We start from the raw sequence: 24,861 nt of genomic DNA, 5'->3' as shown, positions 1-24,861 counted from the left end.
GGAAGGGGAAGGGGAAGGTGCCTTTGTTTAGATACAAATAGCCTAACAATCCCAGGACCAGGAAGATGCCTTTTCTCAGGAGCAGACAGCTCCTGTCACCAGCTTCCCCACTAACTACAAGATTGTGTACGCTTAAGTAGTTATGGATAGTCATGGAGACAGACAAAGTTACTGTGAGCTCAGAACAGGGAGGAAGACTTCTCTGTCAAGAAGAAACTGGGAGAGAGAGGTGAGACCCAATTCCCAGCCTCCTTATCAGAGAATGCTCTGAGCCCAAGGCTTAGGTAGCCTGGAAACCACCACCATCAAATTGATTCCAACTCATAGCAACCCCATAGAGTTCCCAAGGTGTATTTCTCTATGGAACCAGACTACCACATCTTTCTCCCATGGAGTCGCTGGTGGTTTTGAACTACCGACCTTTTGGCTAGCAGTTGATCGCTTTAACCACTGGGACAACAGGGTCCTTAGGTAGCCTGGATGGGAATCCTAAAGGCAGGCCACCCTCCCAGTAAGAATCACTACATCATCCTAGTGCAATGTAATAAAAATATCATCAAGTTAGAAAAAGATGTGTCAATAAATGAACATAGTTTATAAATTTCACAGAAGGTATTTATTCACTGCTATGTCCCAAGTGCATAGAACAGTGCCTGGCACATTCTAAGTGATCGATTAATATTTATTATTGTTGTTGAAATGAGGAAAACTGTGGAGAATTTAACAGATTCACATCGGTGCTGCCAGCATGGAGAAATCTAAATCTGGAAATCTAAGTCAAGAGTTACGAGGATGTGAGCCCTTTTGGAACTTGCCATTTCTAGATTTGGGAATTCTCCTCAAGGAAATAAGTTTAAGAAAAAGACTAAAGAAGGAAGAAATGAAAAGGAAAGAAGGAGGGGAGAGAGGAAGGAAAGAAGGGAGGCAAGGAGGAAGAAAGGGAGAGATGAAGGAAGGAAAGAGAAAAATGAAGAAAAGGGAAAAAAATGAAAGAATATAAACCTCAGTGTTCACCAACAAGTGAAGTAAATGGTACTATATCAGTGTGATTAAATATTTTGCCACCATCAAAGTGAAAAAGTTACAGAAATTTTAAGGTGTTTCTATGAAATAATATGGAAAGTCAATTGGAACACAAGTTTCTATTATAACTACAAAAGTGAAATCTATATGCTTAATTAGAGTGGAATTCTAGGGAATAAGATACACTCTATTATTTCTCTGCACCAGTGGTTCTCAAAGGATGTCTCTGGACCAGCAGTATCAGGATCTCTTGGGAACTTGTGAGAAATGCAAATTCGTCGGCCCTGGGTGGGACTCCATATCAACTGAAGCAGAAAATCTGGGGATGGGGCCCAGCTATCTGGTTTTAAGAAGCCTGCAGATGATTTTGATGCAGGCTCAAGTCTGAGAACCACAACTCTAAACTGGTAGTTCTCAACAAGGGGCTATTTTGCCTCCAGGGGACATTTGCGAATGTGTGGAGATATTTTTGGTTGTCAATTCTGGGAGGGAGGATGCAACTGGCATCTAGTGGGTAGAGGCCAGGGATGCTGCTCATGAAAGTCTGTTGTATAAATCCTGGAAACGTGGGGCGCTAAACAACGTGGAGGCCACTGAAGGAATGCCGAGCCTCTTTCCTACTAAGGCACCAAATGGAAGTCCATGAGCTCTTTAAGGGTAGTGACCGTGGCTGTTCTGTTCGCTATGCATTTCTGCTCCCCCAGAACCCAAATAGCTCTCACTCCTTTACCAGTGGTTACAATTTGCTCTTTTTCTCCATCCACCCATCTGCTCCTCCAGCCATATGCCCAGCTGCACCCCCCAACATTAACTATGTTCAGGTGCAGCATCACAGAGGCACACAGTTCCACTGGTTCCAGGTACAGGGCAGGATGATATGGTTCAGATTGTGATTCAGTCTTTGTACAGCTTTGTTGCTCTTGTCTGTGTGAGAATAGACGGGGAGGCCAAGTTTGAGAAGAGCCTGGACATGGTGATAGGCGACATGGGAGATAAGGCCTTGTTCCCGGTACTCAGGCACGGTACCTCCCATCCTCATCTCTCCAGTCTGATCCACCAAGGACCAGGACACAGGGGTCCCTTTGGGCCCCAAAAGACAATACGTGGGGAAGGTCTGGATACAGCGCTCAATAAATCTCTGGCTGTCCTCATTGCCACCGAAGAGCCAAACTTTATTCACTAAGGCAGCGTGGGTGACATCCAACGATGAGGGCTTAAACAGCTCTTGGTTGCTGTGGAGAGGCCAAGAGAAAAGGAAAGCTCATGAGTATGAATTTTATAAGGAGCCCTGGTAGTGCACTCAGCTGCTAACCAAAAGATTGGTGGTTCGAATTCACTCAACAGCGATTCAGGAAAAAGACTTGGTGATCTGCTTACATGAAGATTACAGCCAAGAAAACCCTCTGGGGCAGTTCTCCTCTGTCACATGGGGTCGTTTGAGTCAGAATCGACCCAGCAGCAAACAAGAACGAGAGCAAGCAGAATGTTTTATGCTCCCTATGTGACAAAAGGTTTCTGCTTGACTATTAACCTAAAGGCCAACAATTCAAGCCCTCTCTGAGGCACCACAGAAGAAAGGATTGGCAACCTGGTTTCATAAAGATTAAAGTCAAGAAAATCCGATGGAGTACAGTTCTACTCTGTAACACATGGGGTCACCATGAGTTGGAATCCACTTGATGGCAACAGGTTTTATGAAGTTTTACAATTGCTCTTACCGCTATTGTCTTGAGAGACAGAGCAGGCAGAGGAAATAACAAGTGCAAAGTCCTGGAGTATGGATGAGCGTGTGGTAACAGAAAAACAGAAAGAAGGCCAGTGTTGCTGGAGGGAATGAGCAGAAAGGACAAGACAGGTTAAAGAGGTAGACAGAGCCTGATTTGATAGCCTTGAAGCAGAAAGCAGGGAAAGAAGTTGGGGGGCTCCTTTACTAGTGAGAGATACGTGTAATGCAGAGTAACTTTTATCACACTCACATGGCCTTGGTTCTGCCAGTCACGGGTGATAAGTTCTTTGCATCCAGCAAAGAAGGAACCAGTTTCCTCAGTGTCTCAGACGCCATATAGAGGATGCATTGTGTGTGCTTGACCTCGAACCGTTTAGTAGCTGCAAGACTTTGCATCACCTCATTCAGGCTGGACTGTGAACCTAGACAGGATTATAAGGAGAGATGTCATTGCTCAAGTACATTCTAGGGAGAAGCTCTCCAGTGGAGTAGGAAGTGTCTAGGATTTAAATTCAGAAAAACATGGTTTTGGGGTTGGTGCTGCTGCTGTATGGCTTTAGTATTATGTATTAAGCATTTGTGTCATTTTCCTTGTTTTATACAAGTGGAAACATGCCCAGGGGTTGATTTAGCCACAGTCATGCCATTAATGGCAGCACCAAGACCAGAACCAAGTGTTCCAGTCTGCATAACCATGCAGTTTTGGTAATTAAAAGAGGTGAGTTATAAAGAAAAAGTAGCCAACATCTATGAGCACTTATTCTATTCTCAAAACAGCAAATTTTTGCAGTAATAATCCATAATTTGTCCAAACCTCCTGCTATCCATTTCCTGGGATAGAACCCTAATGCAATGAGGCTTACTGTGGTCATGTGACTTCCTTTCACCAATGGGAGAAAAGTAAATTGGATGTTTGGAGAGGCTTAAAAGTGCTTGCCTGTTGGAGCTTGCCCTCTTTTTCTGCTCTCAGTTACTCTGAAATTCATACCATACAAGTAGGCCTACACTAGCAAACCCTGGTGGCGTAGTGGTTGAGTGCTACAGCTGCTAACCAAAGGGTCGGTGGTTCGAACCCACCAGGTGCTCCTTGGGAACTCTGTGGGGCAGCTCTACTCTGTCCTATAGGGCCAGTATGAATCAGAATAGGCTCCACAACAGTGGGTGGCGGGTACACTAGGATACCTGAGAACCTACATATACTAGCCTACATGGGGCTTTATCACCCTGTCACCACAGCCAACAGCTGGCACTAACTGACAGCCAGAACAATCATTCAAACATGTGAGTGAGGTCACATTATAGCAACCAGCCCATACTCCACCCACCACCTGACCACAACTGCATGAGTAAACCCAGGAATACCAGCCAAAGCCCAGCCTAATCGCTGATTTGCAGAAATTTAAGAATCAGTAATTGTTGATTTAACTTTTGGGGTGGTTTTTCTATGCTGCAAAAGCTAACTGATATATTCAGGTATTGTGCTAAGCTCTTCCTCTTCAAGATTTCACTTCACTGAAGTTTTCTTAAAACCAAACAATAGATCAGCTTAACTAGTAAAGAATGTCTGCCTTGTGCTTTTTTTTTTAATTTTCATTGTGTGTTAAGTGAGAGTTTACAAACCAAGTCAGTCTCTCATGCAAAACCTTATGTACACCTTGTTATGTTCTCCTAGTTTCTCTCCCACTAATGAAACAGCACACTTTTCCCCTCCACTCTCTGTTTTCGTGTCCATTTGGCCAGCTTCTGACTCCCTCTGTCCTCTCATCTCCTCTCCAGACAGGAGCTGCCCACATAGTCTCATATGTCTACTTGATCCAAGAAGCTCACTCTTCACCAGTATCATTTTCTATCCCATAGTCTGATCCAATCCCTGTCTGAAGAGTTGGCTAAAGGAATGGTTCCTCTCTTGGGCTAACAGAAGGTCTGTGGACCATGAAATCTGGGGTCCTTCTAGTCTCAGTCAGACCATTAAGTCTGGTCTTTTTACAAGAATTTGAGGTCTGCAGCCCACTACTCTCCTGCTCCCTCAGGGGTTCTCTGTCTTGTTCCCTGTCAGGGCAGCCATCAGTTGTAGCCAGGCACCATCTACTTCTGGTCTCCGGCTGATGTAGTCTCTGATTCATGTGGACATTTCTGCCTCTTGGACTCATAATTACCTTGTGTCTTTGGTGTTCTTTCTCCTTTGCTCCAGGTGGGTTGAGACCCACTGACCCATCTTAGATGGCTGCTTGCTAGCTTTTAAGACCCCAGATGCCACTCTCCAAAGCGAGATGCAGAACGTTTCCTTAATAGATTTTATTATGCAACTTGATTTCAATGTCCCCTGAAACCATGGTCCCCAAACTCCTGCCCCTGCTACATTTGCCTTCAAACTGTTCAGTTTATTCAGGAAACTTCTTTGCTTTTGGTTTAGTCCAGTTGTGCTGACCTCTTCTGTATTATGTGTTGTCTTTCCCTTTCCCTAAAATACTACTTATCTACTATCTAATTAGTGAAAACCCCTCTCCCTCACTCCCTCCCCACACCTTTCCCTAAAATACTTCTTATCTACTATCTAATTAGTGAAAACCCCTCTCCCTCACTCCCTCCCCACACTAGTAACCATCAAATGATATTTTCTTCTCTGTTTAAACTATTTTTTGAGTTCTTAAAATAGTGGTCTCATACAATATTTGCCCTTTTGCAACTGACGAATTTCACTCAGCATAATGCCTTCTAGGTTCCCCATGCTGTAAAATGTTGCACAGATTCATCATTGTTCTTTATTGATGCGTAGTATTCCATTGAGTGAATATGCCATAATTTATTTACCCATTTGTCCACTGGTGGGCACCTTGGGTGATTCCATCTTTTTTCTATTCTAAACAGTGCTGCAATGAACATGAGTGTGCATATATCTGTTCGTGACAAGGCTCTTGTTTCTCTAGGGTATATTCCAAGGGGTGGGATTGTTGAATTGTAGGGTATTTCTAATTCTAGCTTTTTAAGGAAGCACCAAATTGATTTCCAAAGTGGTTGTACCATTTTACATTCCCACCAGCAGCATATAAGTTTTCCAATCTTTCCACAACCTCTCCAACATTTATTATTTTGTGTTTTTTGGATTATTGCCAACCTTGTTGGAGTGAGATGGAATCTCATTGTAGTTTTGATTTGCATTTCTATTTTTTTTTTTTAATGGCTAATGCTCGTGAGCATTCCCTCCTGTATCTGTTAGCTACCTGAACGTTCTCTTTAGTGAAGTGCCTGTTCATATCCTTTGCCCATTTTTTAATTTGATTATTTGTCTTTTTCTACTTGAGTTTTTGCCGTATCCTGTAGATTTTAGAGATCAGATGCTGATGGCAAATGTCATAGCAAAAAACTTTTTCCCTGTCTGTAGGTTTTGTAGGTAATCTTTTTACTCTTTTGGTGAAGTCTTTGGATGACCAGGGGTGTTTGATTTTTAGGGGCTCGCAGTCATCTAGTTTCTGTTCTGCATTGTTAGCAATGTTTTCTATAGTGTTTATGCCATGTATTAGGGCTCCTAGCACTGTCCCCATTTTTTCTTCCATGATATTAACCTTTTTAGATTTTGTATTTAGGTCTTTGATCCATTGTTAGTTTTTACACATGGTGTGAGGTATGGGTCTTGTTTCATTTTTTTGCAGATGGCTATTCAGTTATGCCAGCCCCTTTTCTTAAAGAGACTGTCTTTTCCCCATTTAACTGACTTTGTCAAATATCGGCTGCTTATATATGGATGGATTCATGTCTGGATTCTCAATTCTGTTTCATTGGCCTCTGTATCTGTTGTTGTACTAATACGAGGCTGTTTTGACTACTGCAGCAGTATAATAGGTTCTAAAATCAGGTAGAGTGAGGCCTCCCAGTTTGTTCTTCTTTGTCTGTAATTGTTTACTTATCTGGGGCCTCTTTCCCTTCCATAAAAAGTTCGTGATTTGTTTCTCCATCTCATTAAAAAATGTCGTTGGAATTTGGATCAGACTTGCATTGTGTCTATAGATCGCTTTTGGTAAAATGAGCATTTTTAGAATGTTAAGTCTTCCCATCGACGAACAAGGTGTGTTTTTCCACTTATGTAGGTCTCTTTTGATTTTTTGCTGTAGTGTCTTGTAGTTTTCATTGTACAGGTCTTTAATGTCTCTGGTAAGATTTATTCCTAAGTATTTTATCTTCTTGGGGGTTACTGTAAATGGTATCAATTCGGTGATTTGCTCCTCGATGTTCTTTTTGTTGGTGTAGAAAATCCAACAGATTTTCATATGTTTATACCATATCTTGATTCTCTGCTGAGCTCTCCTATTGGTTTCAGTAGTTTTCTTGAGGATTATTTAGGGTTTTCTGTCTGTATGATCATGCCATCTGCACATAGAGATACTTTTACTTCTTTCCTACCAATCTGGATGCCCTTTATTTCTTTATCTAGCCTAATTGCTCTGGCTAGGACCTCCAGCAAAATGTTGAATAAAAGTTGTGAGAAAGGGCATCCTTGTCTGATTCCTGATCTCGAGGGGAATGCTTTCAGACTCTCTTCATTTAGGATGATGTTGGCTGTTGGCTTTGTATAAATGCCCTTTATTATGTTGAGGAATTTTCCTTGTATTCCTATTTTGCTGAGACTTTTTACCATGAATGGGTGTTGAACTTTGTCAAATGCCTTTTCTGCATCAATTGATAAAATCATGTGGTGCTTCTCTTTTATTTATAGCATGGATCACATTAATTGTTCTTCTAATGTTGATTCATCCCTACATGTGAATCTAGCTTGGCCACGGAGAGTTATTTTTTTGTTTGTTTGATATGTTGTTGAATTCTATTGGCTAGAATTTTGTTGATGATTTTTGCTTCTAAGTTCATGAGCCTTCTTTTTTGCCAATGACTTCAGAGCAGCTTGGACTTCTTCCTTCAGTACCATTGGTTCCTGATCACATGCATTAGCATTCTGCTTGTACTACTCCTAAGACAGATTTGTTTGTTCGTTTGGCAGTCCATGGTATACTCAATATTTTTCGCCAACACCACAATTCAAAGGCGTCAACTCTTCTAGAGTCTTCCTTATTCATTTTCCAGCTTTCACATGCATATGATGCAATTGAAAATACCATGGCTTGAGTCAGGTGCACCTTAGCCTTCAGGGTGATATCTTTGCTCTTCAACACTTTATAGAGGTCCTTTGCAGCAGATTTACCCAATGCAATGTGAATCTTGATTTCTTGACTGCTGCTTCCATGGCCGTTGATTGTGGATCCAAGTAAAATGAAATCCTTGACAACTTCAATCTTTTCTCCATTTATCATGATGTTGCTCACTGGTCCAGTTGTGAGGTTTTTGTTTTCTTTATTTTGAGATGCAATCCGTAATGAAGGCTATGGTCTTTGATCTTCATTAGTAAGTGCTTCAAGTCCTCTTCACTTTCAGCAAGCAAGGTTGTGTCATCTGCATAATACAGGTTGTTAATGAGTCTTCCTCCAATCCTGATGCCCCGTTCTTCTTCATATAGTCCAGTTGCTCCTATTATTTGCTCAGCATGCAGATTGAATAGGTAAGGTGAAAGAATACAACCCTGATATACACCTTTCCTGACTTTCAACTGATCAGTATCCCCTTGTTCTGTCCGAACAACTGCCTCTTAATCTATGTAAAGATTCCTCATGAGCATAATTAAGGGTTCTGGAATTCCCATTCTTCTCAATGGTATCCATAATTTGTTACTATCCACACAGTTGAATGCCTTTGCATAGCCAATAAAACACAGCTAAACATCTTTCTGGCATTCTCTGCTTTCAGCCAGGATCCATCTAACATCAGCAATGATATCCCTGGTTCCGTGTCCTCTTCTGAAACTGGCCTGAATTTCTGGCAGTTCCCTGTTGATACGCTGCTGCAGCTATTTTTCAATGATCGTCAGCAAAATTTTGCTTGCATGTGATATCAATGATATCGTTCTATAATTTCCACATTCGGCTGGATCACCTTTCTTGGGAATAGGCATAAATATGGATCTCTTCCCGTCAGTTGGCCAGGAAGCTGTCTTCCATATTTCTTGGCATAGACAAGTGAGTACCTCCAGCGCTGCATCTGTTTGTTGAAACATCTCAATTGATATTCCATCAATTCCTGGAGCCTTGTTTTTCACCAGTGTCTTCAGAGGAGCTTGAACTTCTTCCTTCAGTACCATCGGTTCTTGATCATATGCCACCTCTTAAAAATGGTTGAACGTTGACTAATTCTTTTTGGTATAATGACTCTGTGTATTCCTCCCATCTTCTTTGGATGCTTCCTGTGTCGTTTAATATTTCCCCCATACAATCCTTCACTATTACAACTTGAGGCTTGAATTTTTCCTTCAATTCTTTCGGCTTGAGAAACGCCGAGCATGCTCTTCCCTTTTGGTTTTCCATCTCCAACTCTTTGCACAAGTCAGTATAATACTTTACTTTGTCTTCTCGAGCTGCCCTTTGAAATCTTCTGTTCAGTTCTTTTACTTCATCAATTCTCCCTTTTCGTTTAGCTGCTCGAAGTTTGAGAGCAAGTTTCAGAGTCTCCTATGACATCCATCTTGGTCTTTTCTTTCTTTCCTGTCTTTTCAATGACCTCTTGCTTTCTTCATGGATGATGTCCTTGATGTCATTCCACAACTTGTCTGGTCTTTGCTCACGAGCATTCAATGTGTCATTTGTATTTTTCAGAGGGTCTCTAAATTCAGGTGGAATATACTCAAGGTCATATTTTGGCTCTCGTGGACTTGCTCTGACTTCCTTCAGTTTCAGATTGAACTTGCATGTGAGCAATTGATGGTCTGTTCCACAGTCGACTCCTGGCCTTGTTCTGACTGAGGATATTGAGCTTTTGCATCGTCTCTTTCCACAGATGTAGTCAATTTGATTTCTGTGTGTTTCATCTGGCAAGGGCCATGTGTATAGTCACCATTTATGTTGGTGAAAGAAGGTATTTGCAATGAAGAAGTCATTGTGACTTGTGAAATTCTATCATTCGATCTCTGGCATTGTTTCTATCACCGAAGCCATATTTTCCAACTACTGGTCCTTCATCTTTGTTTCTAACTTTCGCATTCCAATCACCAGTAATTATCAATGCATCTTGATTGCATGTTCAACCAATTTCAGACTGCAGCAACTGATAAAAATCTTCTATTTCTTCATCTTTGGCCCTAGTGTTTGGTGCATTAATTTAAATAATAGCCATATTAGCTTGTCTTCCTTGTAGGCGTGTGGATATTATCCTATCTCTGACAGCATCGTACTTTAGGATAGATCTTGAAATGTTCTTTTTGACAATGAATGCAACACCATTCCTCTTCAAGCTGTCATCCCCAGTATAGTAGACTATAGGATTGTCTGATTCGAAATGGCCAATACCAGCCCAGTTCAGCTCACTAATGCCTAGGATACGATGTTTATGCGTTCCATTTCATTTTTGAAGATTTCCAATTTTCGTAGATTCATACTTTGTACATTTCAGGTTCCAATTATTAATGGATGTTTGCAGCTATTTCTTCTCATTTTGAGTCTTTCCACATCAGCAAATGAAGGTCCCAAAAGCTTTACTCTAACGACGTCATTAAGGTCGGCTCTGCATTGAGGGGAAACCCTGGTAGCATAGTGGTTAAGTGCTACGGCTGCTAACCAAAGGGTCGACAGTTCGAATCTGCCAGATGCTCCTTGGAAACTCTGTGGGGCAGTTCTACTCTGTCCTATATGGTCGCTATGAGTCAGAATTGACTCATCAGCACTGGGTTTGGGTGGGTTCTACATTGAGGAGGCAACTGTTCCCCAGTCATCAATTGAGTGCCTTCCAACCTGGAGGGCTCATCTTCCAGCACTATATCAGACAATCTTCCACTACTATTCCTAAGGGTTTCACTGGCTAATGTTTTTCAGAAGTAGACTGCCGTGTCCTTCTTCCTAGTCTGTCTTAGTCTGGAAGCTCAGCTGAAACCTGTCCTCCATAGGTGACCCTGCTGGTATCTGAATACTGTTGGCATAGCTTTCAGCATCACATCACACGCAAGCTCCCACAATAGGACAAACTGACAGACACGTGGGGGCATTGGTGAAAAACAAGCATTGAAATTATGGTAGAACTCTGCAGTGAAGCCATCTGGGCCTGGGCTTTTTATTTTGTTGGGTGTTTTTTGATTATCTTTTCAATCTCTTCTTTTGTTATGGGTCTATTTAGTTGTTCTACCTCTGTTTGTGTTAGTTTAGGTAGGCAGTGTTTTTCTAGGAACTCATTCATTTCTTCTAGGTTTGCAAATTTGTTAGAGCACAATTTTTTGTGGTAATATGATCTGATTCTTTTAATTTCAGTTGGGTCCATTGTAATATCACCCATCTCATTTCTTATTGGCTCTATTTGCTTCCTGTCCTGCTTTTTTTTTTCTGTTTGGCTGATGGTTTATCAATTTTGTTAATTTTTTTCAAAGAACCAGCTTTTGGTCTTGTAACCCTCTCAAATTGTTTTTCTATTTTCTATTTCTTTTGATTCTGCTCTAATTTTTATTATTTGCTTTCTTCTGGTGCCTTAGGGTTTCTTTTGTTGCTCTCTGTTCAAGTTGTAGGGATAATTCTTTGATTTTTGGCCCTTTCTTCTTTATGGATGTGTGCATTTTTTGATATAAATTGACCTCTGTGCACTGCTTTCACTATATCCCAAAGGTTCTGATAGGAAGTGTTTTCATTCTCATTGGATTCTATGAATTCCTTTCTGCCACCATTGATGTCTTCTATAATCCAGTCTTTTTGAGCAGAGTATTGTTCAGTCTCCAAATGATTGATTTCTTTTCCCTGCTTTTTCTGTTATTGATTTCTACACTTATGGCTTTATGGTCAGATAAGATGCTTTGTAAGATTTCAATGTTTTGGATTCTGCTAAGACTTGCTTTATGACCTAATATGTGGTCTATTCTAGAGAATGTGCCATGTGCACTAGAAAAGAAAGTATACTTGGTTACCGTTGAGTGGAGCGTTCTGTATATGTCTATGAGGTCAAGTTGGTTGATTGTGTCATTTAGATCTTCTGTGTCTTTATTGAGCTTCTTTCAGCGAAAGTGGTGTGTCGAAGTCTAATAATTGTGCAACTGTCTATCTCACTTTTCAATGCTGTTAGTGTCTGTTTTTTGTATCTTGCAGCCCTGTCATTGGGTGCATAAATATTAAATATGGTTATATCTTTCTGGCATATTGTCCCTTTAATCATTATATAGTGTCCTTCCTTATCCTTTGTGGTGGACATAACTTTAAAAACTATTTTGTCAAAAATTAATATCCCCTCTCCTGCCCTTTTTTGGTTGTTGTTTCCTTTATATATATTTTCCCCATTCTTTGAGTTTTAGTTTGTTTGTGTCTCTAAGTCTGAAGTGTGTCTCTTGTAGGCAGCATATAGACGGGTGGTGTTTTTTGACTCCATTCTGCCACTCTCTGTCTCTTTATTGGTGCCTTGAGTCCATTTACGTTCAGCATAATTATGGATACGTATGAGTTTATTTCTGTCATTTTGATGTCGTTTTTGTGTGTTGTTGACAGATTCTTTCTCCTGCTTAATTTTTTCTGCTGAGTAGTTTATCTTTATATGTCTCCTTTTCTTCTTACTCGTTGTTCTTGATTTTGTTTCTACTGAGTCTATATTTATTTCTTGTATTTTATCTTGATGAGTAGGATAGTTACTCTCTTTTGTGGTTACCTTAATACTTACCCCTATTTTTCTAAGTTTAAACCTAACTTTTATTTCTTTATACTACCTTGCCTTCCTCTCCACTTGAAACATCTATGACATTTCTTAGTCCCTCTTTATTGTTTTAATGCTGACTTTTTTACATAATAACATCGCGGTTTCCTGGTTTTGAGCTTTTTTTATCTTGATTTATTTTTGTGATTTCTCTGTGTGGGTTGACATCTGATTGCTCTGTCCAGTGTTTTACTCTTGGGTTGATACCTAATGTTATTGATTTTCCAACTAAAGAACTCCCTTTAGTATTTCTTGTAGTTTTGGTTTGGTTTTTACAAATTCCCTGAACTTGTGCTTATCTGGAAATGTCTTAATTTCACCTTCATATTTAAGAGTCAGTTATTCTTAGACCCCTGTCATGGGTGGCTGGGTGACCTGAGTGGAGCCACCAGTCCTTATGCCCCTGATGTGGGTAGGTGAGGACCCCGTTGAATAGGCAAAGCTGTGTCAAATATCAAACACCTACCTCTCCACCACACAACTGAAATGGTTAGTTTGCCAACTAGGGCCTATTGTCCTGAAATAGGTCCACACAGGTCCATGCAGGGGCGAAAGTTATTCAAAGTCCACAGACCATTTATGCGTGGACAGGAGCTGCTTCTGTCCTTAGCTCCCGCGGTTAGTGGAGCTGGCAAATTATCTTTTACCCTAGTTGTGAATTTATTCCTTCTCCAAGTTAGGGAGACTGGCTCAGGATGTGCAATAGGGTCTATCTCAGGCCCAGGGAAATCACCAGCCACTGAAGCCAGCTTTGGGGCTGAGGGAGTGAAAAAATATATGCCATGTACATTTTTTTTTTTTTTATGTACATAGCTTTTGCCAAGAGCACCATTCCTTTCTATTTCTGGAGGTGTGACTAGGCTGTGCGACTGGCTGTCTATCCCTGAGGAAACTGCGGCCAAACACTACTACCAGCCCACCGCGGCCGCTCCCGGGAATGATGCCTGAGGTGTCCCGGCGATTCAGGTCCAGTAACTCCTCTCCGTTTCTGAACTCTCTCTTCCTCCCCCTGCTGTTCAGTTCATTTTCTAAATTTGCCTTCGATGTTCAGGGCTCCTAGCTTGTCATAAATACACCGTTTCACTTGTTTTTTGGGTCTTTGTTGTAAGAGGGCTTGCCGGAAGAGTCTATCTATTCCAGCATCTTGGTCTTGCTTCCCCCCTGAGCTTATTCTTATTGGCTCTCCTTTGTAGGTGACTTTTTGTTTATCCCTAGCTGCTCTTCACATTCTCTCTTTATCTTTGATTTTCACAAATTTGATTATGATATGTCTTGGAGACTTTCTTTTAAAATCTACCTTATGTGGAGTTCGATGAGCATCTTGATATCTTCTCATCTTTCATATGCGGGAAGTTTTCCAACAACAAATCTTCAACAATTCTCTCTGTATTTTCTGTTAATCCTCCCTGTTCTGTTACTCCAATCACTCCTAGGTTATTTCTCTTGGTAGAGTCCCACATGATTCTTAAGATTTCTTCATTTTTTTTAATTCCTTTATCTGATTTTTCTTCAAATATATTGGTGTCAAGTGCTTTGTCTTCAAGCTGACCAATTTTGCCTTCCACTTGTTCCATTCTGCTCCTCTGACTTTCTATTGAGTTGTCTACTTCTGTAATTTTATTGTTAACTTTCTGGATTTCTGATTGCTGTCTCTCTATAGATTCTTGCAGCTTATTAAATTTTTCATTATATTCTTGAATAAACTTTTTAATTTTTTCAACTGCTTCATCTGTGTGTTCCTTGGCAAGTTCTCAGTACTGCCTAATCTCCTTCCTGATCTCGTTCCTGCTGTCCTGAAGAGTTCTGTATATTAATCTTTTGTATTCTGCATCTGGTAATCCTAGGAGAGTACCTTCATCCAGAAGATCCCTTGATTCTTTTTTATGAGAGCTTGTTGAGGGGATCATGGTCTGCTTCTTTATGTGATTTGATATTGAGCATTGTCTCCGAGCCATCTATAAGTTATTGTATTAGTTTATTTTATGTTTGCTGACTGTATCTTAGCTTCTTGCTCTGTTTTGTTTTGATATGCCCAAATGCATTGCTTGACTGAGTTAGCTGGATTATTTTTGCCTTTGTAGCTCTAACATCCTGTCACCAGATGGCTTGAACTCTTATCAGGTATATCGGCCTAAAAAAAAAAAAAATCTGCCTAGGAGTCCACTTACTTTTCTTGTATGAATTCAGCTCAGGTGTCCAGTTAGTTGGTCATCAAGTGTGTGGTACACACTCTCTCCTACAGTCTTAGAGGGGCAGGAGTGATGGATGTAGGTACCAGTATCTGGTTGTAGCAGGCATCATGCTCCAAACAAGGAAGGGGATTGACAACTATCCCCCTAGTGTTTGTGAGGAAAGCACATCCCTGTTGCCTAGAGCGCACAGGTGGGTGGGTTTTGCAGATGGACCATGGGCACCCAATGCATTTGACTGAAAGGGACCAGTTATCCTTGGACCCCTGTCATGGGTGGCTGGGTGACCTGAGTTGAGTCACCAGCCCTTAGGCCCCTGATGTGGGTAGGTGAGGACCCCGTTTAATAAGCAAAGCAGTGTCAAACATCAAACACCCACCTCTCCACTGCACAGCTGAAATGGTTGCAGTCTGCCAACAGGGGCCTATTCTCCTGAAATAGGCACACACAGGTTCATGGAGGGGAGAAAGTTATTCAAAATCAACAGAATATTCATGCCAAATGGGAGCTGCTTCTGTCCTCAGCTACCCAGGTTAGTGGAGCTGGTAGATTATCTTTTTCTCTGTTGTGAATTTGCTCCTTCTCCAAGGCCAGGAGAATGGATCAGGGAGCACAGCAGAGCCTATCTCAGGCCCAAGGAAATCAACAGTCACTGAAGCCAACTTGAGGGCTAGGGGCATGGTAAAATATACACCAGTAATTAGCTTTTGCCAAGAGCGCCCTTCTTCTCTGGTTCAGGAGGTGTGAGTGGGCTATGGGGCTGGTTGTTTCTCCCTGAGGAAGGTACAGCCAAATGGTACCACCAGCCCACCGCAGCCTGAAGGTTCCTGGTGATTCGGTTTTGGCAACTGCTATCTGCTTCTGAACCGTCTCTTCCTTCCCCTGCCATGCGGCATGTTTTCTAACTTTGCCTTTGATGTCCAACGCTCCTAGCTTGTCGTAAATATAATCATTCCATGTGGTTTACAGGTCTTTCTTGTAAGAGGGTTCACCAAAAGCGTCTGAACTACTCTGCCATCTTAGGTCCACCCCCTGCATTGTGGTCTTTTGAGATCTATCTCTACGGGACCAAATTGACGACAGAAACTTGGAAGATTAGATAGGAAACTTAGGGGGCAGTAAGTTTATGTTAATGGGGGAGAAGCAACTTGGAATAGGAGGGTGACAATGGTTGCACAACACAAAGAAGGTAATCAATGTCACTGAGTTGATTCATGTAGAAATTGTTGAATTGGTGTATATTCCACTGTGTACATCCTGAATAATAACAACAAAATAAAATAAATTATTAAAAGAAAAATTTACTTTCATCTTTTTAGTGCCCCTATTTTTTTTTTTATGTTTTAGATAAGAAGCCCTGGTGATGCAATGGTTAAGTACTTGGCTCCTAACCAAAAGTTTGGCGGATCTCCCACTGAGCAGCATCACAGGAAAAAGACCTGGTGATCTGTTCCTTTAAGGATTACAACCTAGGGACTGTATGAGATAGTTCTACTCTGTCACATGGGGCCACTATGAGTTGGAATCAACTCAATGCCACACAACAACAACCCAACGTGTTTTAGGTACTACTATTATTCTCACTTTTTTATATGAAGTACATGAGCCTCAGAGAGGGTAAATCACTTGGCTAAGATCACACGGAAACCTGGTGGTATAGTGGTTAAGTGCTATGGCTGCCAACCTAAAGGTCAGCAGTTCAAATCCAGGCAGCAAGTTTCAATCACACAGAAAGGAACAGACCTAGGCAGTCTGACTCCAGAGGGCATGTTCATAACCACACAGTTGTCCTTGGTGACTGGAAGAGTGCTCTATGGTACAATGACCTGTGCTTGTCATTCCAAGAACAGAAGTCCAGATGCAAACTCTGCCCTCACAACTAATCAGCCCCAGGGATCCTGAATATCCTTGCAAAATATATCGTAAGTCATTGGCACCAATAAATTATATTATGGTTCCTTATATGAAACCTGGAGTCCCTGGGTGGTACAAATGGTTAATATTCTCAGCTGTTAACTGAAATTTTGGAGGTTTGAGCCCACCCAGAGGTGCCTCAGAAGAAAGACGTGACAATCTACTTCCAAAAAATCAGCCATTGAAAATCTCATGGAGCATAGTTGTACTCCGACGTACATGGAGTTACCTTGAAATGGAGTCTACTTTATAGCAACTGGTATGTGAAATCTATTCTTTACTAGCTTTGAGGGTTTTTTTTTTCTTCTTCTTCTTTCCTTTATACCTATAGTTGAAGCTGAGTTTTAAAAAAAGAAAAGACAGCAGACTGAGAGTCTGGAACTTGTAAGAAGGAGGTACCAATCACAGGGGGGCCTTGCTCAGCACAAACAAGTGAGTCAGCACACATCCCAGGCCTCTTACTCTGGATCTGCAAATGTTGTTTCCAGTTGATGACTTCTGGTGGGTCGAGGAATTTCAGGCAGTTCTTGGGATCCTTGGAGTAGATTTGGTAAGTATTGGTGTAGTGATCAAGATCATCTGTCATCTCCTGTTTGTATTGGAAAGGGGGGTAAATCAAATTCATTGTATTTTATTATTGTGATGCTATTTTTTGGAATTTCAGTACACTGTGACAATTTTCCAGTATTAAAATATTGGTATTTTTAGGAGTGCATTGCCATTATTTCTGAATCACTTAAATCATGAGCTCAAGATCAGGGGTTCTGCATCAATTGGTCCGAACCTACCTAGAGCAAAGCAGAATGAAAAATGCCAAAGACACAAGGAAAATATTAGTCCAAGAGAAAACAAATGGGCCACATAAACCAGAGACTCCATCAGCCTGAGAGCAGAAGAGCTGAATGGTGCCTGGCTGCCACCCATGACTGCCCTCACAGGAAACAAAACAGAGAGTCCCTGACAGAGCCAGAGAAAAACGGGGTGCAGAACTCAAATTCTAGTGAAAAGAGCAAGCTTAATGGTCTGAATGAGACTGGAGGAACCACAGAATACATGGTTCCTGGACTCTCTGTTAACCTAGAACTAAAACCATTCCCGAAGCCAACTCTTCAGACAAAAAATAGACTGGAGTATAAGACATGAAATGATACTCATGAAGAGTGTGCTACTTAGTTCAGGTAGATACAGGAGACAAAATGAACAGCTCCTGTCCGGAGGCAAGATGAAAAGTCAGAAAGGGATAAGAGCTGGTTGAATGAACAAGGGAAATCCAGGGTGGAAAGGAGGAATGCGTGGTCACATGATAGGAATAACAACTAGGGTTACATAAAGTGTGTGTATAAATATTTGTATGAGAATCTAACATGAGCTGTAACTTTCACCAAAAGCACAATTTAAAAAAGTAAAGAAGAAGAGAAAAAAAGGTCAGAGATTCAAGTGTTAAATTTATCACAGATCTTGGGGGACATCTAACTCAATCTGCATAGCATAGTTTTTAAAGAAAATATTCTACATCCTCTTTTGGTGAATAGCATCTTGGACCTTAAAAGCGTTTGAGTGGCTATTTAAGATATTCCACTGGTCCCACTCCATCTGGAGTAAGGGAGAATGAAGAAAACCAAGGACAAACCAGAAAGATTCATCCATAGGACTAATGGACCAAAACTACCACAGCCTCCACCAGACTAAAAAAAAACTTGTTTCTGTTGAGTCGATTCTGACTCGAGCGAGCCCATAGGACAGAGTAAAAGTGCCCCATAGGGTTTCCAAGGAGAGCCTGGTGGATTCGATCTGCCAACCTTTTGGTTAGCAGCCATAGCTTATAACCACTACACCACTAAGATTTCCCCCAGATTGAGTCCAGCACAATTACATGGTGCCCAGCTAGCACCACTGACTGTTCTAACAGGGATAACAATAAAAAAAAATTAGAGCTGGAGAAAAATGTAGGACAAAATTCTAACTCCCAGAAAAGGACTGGACTTACTGGCTTGACAGTTTTGCCCCCGGACACCCTTTTAACTCAGTACTGAAGTCACTCCTGAGGTTCACTCTTCAGCCAAAGATTAGACAGGCCCATAAAGCAAAACTGGACTAAATAGACACACCAGTCCAGGGCAAAGGTCAAGAACTCCAGAGGGGACAGGAAATCTGGTAATGGGGAACCGAAGGTTGAGAAGGGGAGAGCCTTGACACAGTGTGGGGCTGGCAACCAATGTCACAAAACAGTATGTGTATTGTTTAATGAGAAATTGATTTGCTCTGTAAACCTTTATCTAAAGCACAATAAAAAAAATTTATGATGGATAATTGCAGCAGAATACTGTTTCTCTACACATATAATACATTAAAATTTCAAAGAAAATGCGTAACCATTTGGAAAACACTCTGCTATACCTCCATAATCCTTTACAGGAAGATGATAAAAGCAACCGACAATGAAGACTTCTGTTGCAAGAGTGAATTTTACTACAGCACAAAGTCTTGCAGCACGTACAAAGGATGAACATGACAGTGTTAAATGTGATGCAGATAAACACGGATTAAAATCTCTGTCTATACAGAACACAACCAAAGAAAATGAGGACCAATTAGAAAAGCTTCCTTAAAAAATACCATAAATTATCGCCCCAGAAAAACAAACCAACAACTTACTCAGAAAGATCCTCTTAAATCAGTGAATAACCGATGGGATTATTTGGAGGAAGAAGCCAGCGGAAAATACAATCCCAATTAGTATAGAATCAGTGTAGTTGGAAAATGTTGGGCAAAAAATAGATCGACAAGTCAGCAATGATATCGTGGATACGTTTTCTATAAGATCAATATAAAATAAAAGATCAAATACTATTGTTTCCTTCCAAGTTTTCTTATTAATGTAAAGTTCTTCATTTTACACATTATTTGACTTAGAGATTTTTAAATTGCATTTTGCTTGTAGCAGAAGCATCCCATTACTATTTTTATAAATTTCTATTTTCACTTGATGTTTTAAAATAAGCTTAAGAATTTTTGTCTTTGAAATGTATTAACAATTTAGCTTTACTACTTTTAAAAAACCTTTACCCAAAACATACATGAAAATTCTAGCAGTGTAATATTGCTTTTTTGTTGTTCCCCTAGCTCACTGCGAAGACTCACACCTTCCTGTCTGCTCTCTCTACTCTCTCTGGTTAGAATGCCCTTTTCCTTCTCAGTCAGACAAAAATATATTTACTTACAAAGTCCAGTTCAGATGAAATCTCCACCAAGATGTGTCTCGAACCCTCTCCCATCACCTCTACACATCTAGCTTTAGTCAGCTGTTGTCTGGACTATTTCTTTTTTTTTTTTTTCTTTTGAAATTTTTATTGTACTTTAGATGAAGGTTTACAGAACAAACTAGTTTTTCATTAAACTGTTAGTACACACATCATTCTATGACATTGGTTAACAGCCCCACGACATGTCAACACTCTCCCATCTCAACCATGGGTTCCCTATTACCAGCTTTCCTATTCCGTCATGCCTTCAAGTGCCTGCCCCAGGACTGGTGCACCCTTTTAGTCTTGTTTTGTTCCATGGGCCTGTTCAACCTTTGGCTGAAGGGTAAACCTCGGCAGTGACCTCCTTACTGAGCTAAAAGGGTGTCGGAGGCCATACTCTCAGGGTTTCTCCAGTCTCTGTCAGACCAGCAAGTCTGGTCTTTCTTTGAGAGTAAGAATTTTGTTCTACTTTTTTCTCCAGCTCTGTCTGGGACCCTCTATTGGTATCCCTCTCAGAGCAGTCAGTGGTGGTAGCCAGGCACCATCTGCTTGCACTGGACTCAGTCTGGGGGAGGCCATGGTCCATTAGTCCTTTGGACTAATCTTTCCCTTGTATGGACTAGTCCTTTATCTTGTACATCTTCTGTTCTTGCATATCTCACATCGTGTTTTAAGTTATTTGTTTATCTTCTCTTCTACCGTATGAACTTCTTGATGGCAGGAACTTGTTCCCCATCACCATGGTTCATATCTGTACCCTCAGGGACTGCCATATTGCCAGTCACATGAGAGGCACTCAACAAATAGAAACATTAAAGCACACTCATTCTACATCTGGTGACTTACCTGTTCCTGAGGGCGGACAACCACTGTATTAAAATCTGGCCACTTGTCCACTAAGGCCTTTAACTTGAATGGGTTTCCCTGGTTCATATGGAAGACGGTCCCATAAACCTGCCGCATCCCAAGAAAGTAGGAGAGTTGGCGTGTTAGGATGGGATAACAAGGCGCCTTGTGTTTGATCAGAACAATGATTATTTCTATAAAACCATGAAAGTGTGTGGTAGAAAGGGCCAAACAGGGCATCTAGACCAAATAATCATTCTGTTCTATGTTTTTACCCCAAATGAGAAGAACTTTTTCCTCCATCAAATTGTAAGAATTATACATAGAGTGAAAAAGTCATACCAATAAAAACAATGATTTAAAAAACACCGCTCTTTATTGATATTCTAATATGATGTTTTTCAGGACTTTATTCATACTCATGGAGATATGCAATTTTACAAAAGCAAAATTACCTGATGTATACTGTTTTGCGACTTGAACACACAGTGTGGCCAATGAACACACTGTGGGCACATTTCCATGTTAATATATGCAAACATTTTCAATTATTTTCTAGAGGCTGAATTAAAAAAAAAAAAAATTGTCATCGAGTTGATTCTGACTCATAGTGACCCTGTAGGACAAAGTAGAAATTCCCCATAAAGTTTCAAAGGAGTGGCTGGTGGATTCAAACTGTTGACCTTTTGGTTAGCAGCCATAGCTCTTAACTACTGCTCCACCAAGGCTTTATAGGATCCCATTATATGGACGTGGAAACCCTGGTGGCATAGTGGTTCAGTGCTACAGCTGCTAACCAAAGGGTCGACAGTTCGAATCTGCCAGGCACTCCTTGGAAACTCTATGGGGCAGTTCTACTCTGTACTATAGGGTCGCTATGAGTCAGGGGCGACTGGACAGCACTGGGTTTGGTTAGGTTTTGTTTATATGGATGCATCACAGTTTGTTTATTCCTTTGCCTATTGATGGTCATTTCAGTTGTTTCCAAAATTTCAGTTTAAAACAAATTATTCCTCATAGAACATGCTTGCACAAAATCCATTGCACGGGTACCTAATATTTTCTTAGGAAATCTAGAGGGGTAATTGCTGTTCCAAATGTAATGAGCATATTTAAAACTTTTTAACTTGTACTTCCACATAACCATCTGGAAAGGTTAAATGAACTCCCATCAGCAAATGGAGGCTAAAACCTGGTGCTCAAGAGAATAGGGTTTGGGGTCTTACAGGTTGGGTCCATTCTTAGATCCTCACCCTGCAATATAGGACATACTGTTTAATCTTTTCAAGTATCAGTTTAAGCTTCTCTAATCTCAAGAGGAGCATCAAGATGGGAGAGAGAATGAGAGAGTGCCTGTGGATACTGAAGGTTCTTATGGTCTTGGGTTGTGGAATGCAGCAGTGGATAGCAACATGGACCTCATGACAGATGTGAACACAAAGCCTCAGCAGATGCCAGCCTGAAAGTATCCCAATGACCAAAGACCAAGTAAGATGATGTGCATTTCAATGGCTGCCACAATAGACATATGGTGACCAGGAACTACTCCTGTATCCATCCCTTCTGTCACCCCCCATCCCACATGAATTGTTGATGGTACAGAAGAGAGAAAGAGAAAGGAGAAAACCTTATAAACTTACTGAGTTTATCTGAATTTACGATATTTCCAGCCACTGAGCTCAGAACATAGTGATTCAGGTATCACTGATGTTTGTTAGCAGCTGTCGAGTTGTCCCCTGACTCATGGTGACCCTGTGTTTTACAGAGTAAAGCTGCTCCATCGGGTTGCCTTGGCTGTAATCTTTACAGAGACAGTTCCACAGGCTTTTCTTCTGAGGAGCTGCTGGGTGGGTTCAAACTGTCAACCTTTAGGCTAACACCCGATTATAAACTACCCAGACTCCTCTGTGATTCAGGTGTCTACTATAAATTGAGGCTACCAGAGTTGTCACATGTGATAAAATCTATTCAATATCCAATACTTAGAAGAATGAATGGACTGTTACTCAACCATTCCAAAAGTAAGTATTAAGTAACGGTCAGTTTTAGGTTATACCTCCATTAAAAATACCTAGCAACAAACCAACCAACCCATTGTCGTCAAGTTGATTCCAAATCATACAAACCTAGAGGACAGAGTAGAACTGCCACATAGAGTTTTCAAAGAGCACCTGGTGGCTTTGAACTGCTGACCTTTTGGTTAGTAGTCATAGATCTGAACTACTACACCACCAGGTTTTCCTAAAAGTGCCTAGTGTACAAATATTCTAGATTTCCTTTAGGGGCAAATGTATATCTTTAGTATGCAAATAAAGGAGAGGGATGCTATTTTCTCATGCAAATTGAGGAGCCAAGGGAGCTACCTTACCTCACTACGGAGGTGGTTCTCAAAAAGACCTTGCCAATACTATTTCCACACTACTACTACACCTGGATCTGAAGCTGGTTGGCTTTGGAGATGGTTGTGAGAAGCCATCTATTTTCATTTGCTGAACAAACTTCAAATGAACTGGTCCTCAGTTTCAGTTCCGCCTGAGTGTTAAAACACACGCATACATGCACACACACACACACACACACATGCATGAATTCACTCCCTTTGCAAACATATCATTGCAATGGAAAGACCCATCGTTAAAAATTCTTTTTAAGACTCCTTAATAGATCTAGTTTGTAAATCACAATACTTTGAGGCTAGATAAAATACAATTTGACCTATGACCACGTTCAAGGAACACTTGTGACAGTCGATCTCTCACTTGGCAAAAATTCTTTTGCTGAGGAAATTAAACATTAATGTATAATCTCAGTAAGCTTTGGAGGACTTTGGATAAATTTCCAGTGTTGTTAAGAAACGTTTCTTAGGAAAAGGAACAAGGGAATATTTTTTGAATCAGCCAAGAGCAAAAAGCTGTGTTTGGTCTCAGATATACCCATGCTTACAACATATCATTGCAGTTCACTATTTGGGTGGGTATTGGGCAGGTTATGTAACTGAGCTTCCCTTTTTTCATCTGCGACACGGAAGTAATAGAAAATATCTTGTAAAGAAAAAAAAAAATCCCAAACCCGTTGCCCTTGAGTTGATTCCAGTTTATAACGACCTTCTAGGACAGAGTAGAACTGCCCCAAAGGGGCAGTAAACTTTATGGAAGCACACTGCCACGTTTTTCTCCCTCAGAGTTGCTGGTGTATTGGAACCACTGACCTTTTGGTTAGCAGCCAGGCACTTAACCACTGCACCACCAGGGCTCTTTATTTTTTGTAGAAAGATTACGATAATTAAGTGAGAAGGAACATGGGTAATGCCTGGCACAGAACAAGTGTTCAATAAATGTTAGTATGTTTTCCTCCTCCTTCAGAGGAAGTTGCCATTTCTTGCTCCCTTTAGAATGGCCCAGGCTCACCTTTAAAGATTCAGGAAGGCTCTTCCTCAAGGAATTCTCCAGCTTTTGCAGCATCTGGGCTCCTTGCAATGGAAACATGGTAGAGGACACTTCAGCCTGGAGAGCAGACCAAGAAACAAGGAGGAATGAGAAGAGCCAGAGGAAGCTGAGAAACAAGAGTAGCAAATTCTACGCTAATGGCCAGAGTCTCTTCACTGCTGATGCCTTCACTAAAGTCCACACCAGCTCCAAGTAAGGATAAGACTGGCAGAGCACACAGGGGCCTTTTTCCAAGTTTCCCTTTCTTACATTTTAATTATTTCCACCCATTAGTTTCACTTTCAGCCTAAGAAGCATATTTTTAAAATATGTGTAGAATCTTTTGAAATGAAGTTGTTTTTCAGTGATTCTCCCGATTCTGCCAGGAACAAGCTATGTAACCTTGGGAAGGAGTCCCTGGGTGGTGCAAACAAGTAACTTGTTCTACTGCTAAACAAAGGTTGCAAGTTTGAGTCTATCCAGAGGCATCACAGAAGGCCTGGTGATCTACTTCTGAAAACTGAGCCACTGAAAACCCTACGGAGCACAGTTCTATTGTGACATGCCTGGGGTCGCCATATGAGTCAGAGTCGACTTGACGACAACTGGTTGATTGGTTGGCTGGAATCTTGGGAAAGTTATTCAGCCTCTTTGTCTAAGTTAACTCACATGTGGGTGGGATAATAGCAGTGTCTAACTCAGAGGTTTTGTGAGGCTTCAATGAGTGAATACATGCAAAGTGT

The 24,861-nt window shown here is 41.0% G+C and overlaps 1 pseudogene; it reads right to left on the bottom strand.

Moving 5' to 3' along the window:
- Positions 1–602: 602 nt before the first annotated feature.
- LOC100663214 (glycine N-acyltransferase-like) lies at positions 603–24,584 on the bottom strand (annotated as a pseudogene).
- Positions 24,585–24,861: the final 277 nt, after the last annotated feature.

The sequence above is a fragment of the Loxodonta africana genome, chromosome 7 (genome assembly GCF_030014295.1).
Source record: "Loxodonta africana isolate mLoxAfr1 chromosome 7, mLoxAfr1.hap2, whole genome shotgun sequence".
NCBI lineage: Eukaryota > Metazoa > Chordata > Mammalia > Proboscidea > Elephantidae > Loxodonta > Loxodonta africana.
This window is presented reverse-complemented; position numbering and strand designations above follow the sequence as displayed.